The sequence below is a fragment of the Rousettus aegyptiacus genome, unplaced genomic scaffold (assembly GCF_014176215.1).
Source record: "Rousettus aegyptiacus isolate mRouAeg1 unplaced genomic scaffold, mRouAeg1.p scaffold_m13_p_8, whole genome shotgun sequence".
In the NCBI taxonomy this organism is placed as follows: domain Eukaryota; kingdom Metazoa; phylum Chordata; class Mammalia; order Chiroptera; family Pteropodidae; genus Rousettus; species Rousettus aegyptiacus.
In genome coordinates this window covers 100,973,022-100,978,438 of record NW_023416311.1, presented here as the reverse complement: position 1 = coordinate 100,978,438, position 5,417 = coordinate 100,973,022, and the positions used below count along the sequence as shown (strand labels likewise).

At 33.0% G+C, this 5,417-nt stretch overlaps 1 pseudogene; it reads right to left on the bottom strand.

Moving 5' to 3' along the window:
- Positions 1-5,008: 5,008 nt before the first annotated feature.
- Positions 5,009-5,127, bottom strand: LOC118607320 (annotated as a pseudogene).
- Positions 5,128-5,417: the final 290 nt, after the last annotated feature.

Below are 5,417 nucleotides of genomic sequence, written 5' to 3'. Positions count from 1 at the left end.
AGACTGAAGAGTGAAGAAAATTAGTTTGGAAATATAGTAAAACTATCAGTAAGAATATACACTCAAAAAAATAAAAATGAAAAGTTGTACATGAAAGACAATTTAATGATACTATCTGCACAGCTCATAAGTGTAAAAATATATCCCTAATACCAAAATAATGTAAGCCCTGCATGTTGATTTAACCCAGGGGTAATTAATGACAACTGATGATATAAGAAGAGGGAAAATGGTATTACATGGTCAGAGAAATAAATCATTATATCTCACAAAAGGAAATCAATAGGTGTTTAAAATGGAAAAATCGTGACTGTAGTATAAGCATGGAATTTAAAATTATGGTATAGGAGAACACTGCAAAAAAGAGTTATTAGTACTTATTACTATGGAGTTGAATCAGGAGTGAGGAGAAATTGACTCTTGGGGTCTCCTTCCTCAAATATTTTTTAAGTAGTTTTTTCATATTAATTTTATTTATGTATATTTATATTACTTTTATAAAATGAGATAACGAAGTTGTTTTATAAGTGCTCTTCTGTGACTTGCCTTGATCCCCAGTATTCTAATCTTTCTTACATCTTCTTCCAGAGAAATCTATGTTGGTTTCAGGGATATCCTCACCAAGGTTTCTTTGCTCATGCTCGCTCTCCTCTTCTCTTTTCTTTATGATTCGAGTCCTCATCTTTGGTTTGTCTTTATTCTCTAAGACCAGTTTGATACCATTCTCTAAATAAAGACCTCCTATGTAGAAAAAATTCCCTTAGAAAAGAAAAAAAAATCAATGTTCTGAATATATTTCTTCTTTTGTTATACTGTCAGTCAGTCTCTTGTAACCATAAAATAGTACTTTATACATTAAAATTCCCCATAGTCCTGGCACAAAATTATATGCATAGTAGGAAATAAATAGGAATATAAAATTTCAGTAAACTATAAAGTGTGAAAGAATGTTTCTTACTGAAATGCGAATGAAGAATGTTTCTGTGATATTCAAATTTCGCAAATCTTGATTAATCATCTGCTAGTAATATTGTTTGCTTTCTTAATCATAAAAGAGCATATAATTATTCAAAAGATCTTAATATTTTTTTCTATAACTCAGTGAATTATACAATTGACTTTTCTGAATATGTTTATTTAATTATCTGCACACACATTCACACACCTTAGTTAGGAAAGTCACAGAACATTAGGCATAAGATGGAATTTTAAAAAGTTTAATTTCAGAATATACATTTAACTTTGTTTAAATCCTGTGCTACTTTGTACTTGACTTAAAATTTTTATCAAACAGAAAGAGTTCATCTTTGTACTATCATAATGTTTGCTTTTTTCCTAGGAGGCCTGTTTTTTGTCCTGAAAATGAAATATTTAGTCAACAAGATAAAGCCTCTAACAGAAAACATAATGTGACAAAAATTATCAATATAATCCATTCTGGTAAATAACCCATGAAAGAGGCTTCCCATTCCAGAAGGTAGTCAGGAACAGATCCTCTAATGCAAGGGTCCCCACTCCCTTGGCCATGGACCCATGCCAATCAGTGGTCTATTAGGAACTGGCCACATAGCAGGTGAGCAGTGGGCTAGCAAACAAAACATCATCTGCATTTGCAGCTGCTTCCTAGCACTAGCATCATCACCTCAGCTCTACCTCAGATCATCAGGCATTAGATTTTCATAGGAGCACTGGTCCCTGGTGTCAAAAAGGTTAGGAACCGTTAGTCTAATGGGTCTTTTTTCTCATACCCTGTATATCTAAGTGGCCTTCTGTATGATTTTATTTATCTGAGTCTCACTTCCTCAGAGGTGTTAATATGGATATAACACGTTATATTAGCTACTGCATAGACCCTCCTTTTTTGCCAGCAAGAAATCTAAAGCAATTCTATAGTCTAAGGACCCATATGCAGAGGACTCAAAGGTGATTGCTGGAGTCTTAGACCTTGAGCAATAGAATGAGCCAAACAGGTGACTGTATATACAGGTTAAATTCCATAGTATCAGGTATTTAATAAGAGATATGTCTATGAAAACAAAAGAAAAACATAGGTTAATGATCAAATTATCAACCAGCTTCTGAGCTTGTAAGGCTATCAGTTGAGATTTCTAGATGTAAGGTAGAAGCGCCTTTTGTAGTTTGAAATGCCTTTGATGTTGTCACCAAGTGCTAAGGTGACCTCTGTGTGGCTTACATAGCATCAGTCACTGAGATTGTTTAAGCATGAGCTGTTGTGGTGATTTTCTGAATTTTATATCAAGTTGTCCATCTTAAGCTCAAATGGCTTTGGAAAAAAGGCAGTTTTAGTTCTCAATGATTCCTAGTTGGATGATGGGAAAAAAACTGGAAACATGTTCGGAGAGTCAGAGGCAGACATCAGAGGAAACTAGAAGAATTCAGGGTCCAGTCTAGTTTACAAGCAGAAAACAAAACAAAACAAAACTCAAAAGACAATGAACAGCACTAGAACCTAAAGTCCACATAGGTATATTAAAATTTCTATTGAAACATATTTTTTCTCTCCAATTACTTAATTTTACCAAAGATAGCAAAATTAAGATTAATTTATTTGCAGAATAAATCTAGTTTTAATAAGCTTAGCCTGATTATTTGTATAAGTTCAGCAAGAATATTAATTAACCATATAGTCATAAATCTGCTTGCTGGAATTTTTCTTAAGTAATCTTCGGATTAAACTTAAAAGGTTTCTCAAGGCCAGAAAAGCCAAGGCAAAAACTTGCCCTCAGACGATGCCTGCAATACCTATCGGTGCGGGGGAGTTCCTCTCTTCTCAAGGTCCCCCAAATATATTTTGGTTTCTGCACTTGTCAAGAAGTGACATTCTTTACTCACATGGTAAGGCTGCTGGAAGCCAAATAAGCTAGGTACCAGGCCAATATTTCCAAGGGTTATATTGGATTCCATCAGTCAAACTTAATTCCTTAAAGCTATCTACTCCAAGTCTATGCATTTATCTCTCAAACATGACATTTCAGTCAAAGACTTCTAATCATGTCATAGTAATCACATTGCTATGAAAATAAAAATATTCATTAAGAATTTCTAAACTTTGGAGAGATTAAGTAGAGAAAAATATTTCAATTCTGTTTACAATGGTATAATTTACCAAATTGCTAAGTCATTGGTAGTTTAAAAGAAACAATACAATTTATAAAGGAAAACATAGGTACTAAACTTACAGACCTTGGTTTTAGAGATAATTTTATAAATTTGACCTTAAAGTCATAGGAAGTTAAAGCAAAAGTAAATGAATAAAATTATATCAAACTAAAAAGCTTCTGCACAGCAAAAGAAATCATCAACAAAACAAAGAGGCAGCCAACCAAATGGGAGAAGATATTTGCAAACAATGCCTCTAATAAGGGGCTAATGTCCAAAATATATAAAAACTCATACAACTAGATAACAAAAAATCTTAATTTAATTAAAAAATAAGCAGAGGATCTGAACAGACATTTCTCCCAGGAAGACATACAAATGGCCAACAGATATATGAAAAGATGTCCGACTTCACTAGCTATTAGTAAAATGCAAAACCACAATGAGATACCACCTCGCACCTGTTAGAATGACTATCATCAACAAGACAACTAATAACAAGTGTTGGAGAGAATGCGAGGAAGAAGGAACCTCATACACACTGCTGGTGGGAATGAAAATTAATACAGCTGTGGAAAACAGTATGGAGGTTCCTCAAATAATTAAGAATAGAATTGCCATATGACCCAGCAGCCCCTCTTCCGGGTACCTACCTCCAAAATTTGAAAGCATTTATCACTAAAAATACATGCACTTTTGTGTTCATTGCAGCACTATTTATGGTGGCCAAGACATGGAAAGAACTGAAGTATCCTTTGATAGATGATTGAGTAAAAAAATTGTGGTACACATATACAATGGAATATTACTCAGCTCAGCCATAAGAAAAGATAAAATACTGCCATTTGCGACAACATGGGTGTATCTTGAGAATATCATGCTACAGGAAGTAAGTTAGATAGAAAAAGTAAAAAGCCGTATGATTTCACTCATGTGAAATATGAAACTCAAAGCAACAGTCAAACAAGACAAATAAACAAAAACTCCTAAATGCAGACAAAAGTTAAGTGGTTACCAGAGAGGAAGGGAGGAGGGGGAGAGGTAGACAAGGGTAAAGGGGGTCAAATACGTGGTGACAGAAGAAGATTTGACTTTGGGTTGTGAACACACAATGCAATATATGGATAATGTGTTATAGAATTGTGCACTTGAAACCTATATAACTTTATTAACCAATGTCACTCCAATAAATTTAATAAAAAAATAGAAAAGAAGTTTTCTTCCATCGGGAAAATAAAAGATTTTTAAAAATCAGTAATATTTTAAATAGAAATTCATAAAAATTATAACAAAACTCTGTTCACTCAATGCCACATAATCAATTCATTTGCCAGCATTTCATGAATACAGTTATTCCTTAGAGTTCTATAAATCTTTATCAATTTTAAAGATATGATACAAAACTTTATTCTCAGAGACCTGTATTTTGTAATAAGGCAGAGTCCTGTCTGCCTTTCTGAAGATGAAAAAGTATCAGAGAAAAATAATGACTGCAAATGACAAAAATTTAAAATGACATGGCTAGAGATCTTATTATAATGCAACTGACAAATTTGTTTTTTTTTTTTTTTTTGCAACATAACATTTTAAGACAACAACTTGAATTACAAGTGAAAACATATCAGGACATTACATACTCTTGGTGATTATAATCTCCTGAAACTTTATCTTTTAGTAATAAGAATATATACATATAAATGCAACATAATTATTTCTTTATTTAACAAAATATCACATGTAATTTTTAATTTAATTTTATTATTTTATTTTATTTTATTTTAATTTTATTTATTTTTTAGGTGAGGCAACCCTTGGTTGACCTCACAGATTGCAAGGACCTTGTCAGTTTACAATCCCTCATTTTTTAATTTTTTACTTTTATGTTTTACCCCTATAGCACCTAGTCTTCTTAGGTGGTCTCCCATCCAAGTACTAACCAGCCCCAACCCTACTTAGCTTCTGAGATCAGAAAGGATCAGGCTTGTTCAGGGTAGTATGGCCATAGAGTCATGTAATTTTTAGGATATATATATATATACACAGAGAGAGAGACAGAGAGAGAGAGAGAGAGAGAGAGAGAGAGAGAGACAGAGAGAGAGAGGGAGAGAGAGAGAGAAATAAACCCTTGAGGCATTCCAGGGACCTACTGAAATAACTTAAAGCTATTTCCAGATTAAGAAATAGTCTCCTTTTACCTCCAGAATCTGGGAAGTTTGTCAAACATGCTTGACCAAAAGGTTTATATATTATTACAAAGCAATATTAAATTATCATTTACTCAAAGTGAATGTAAAACA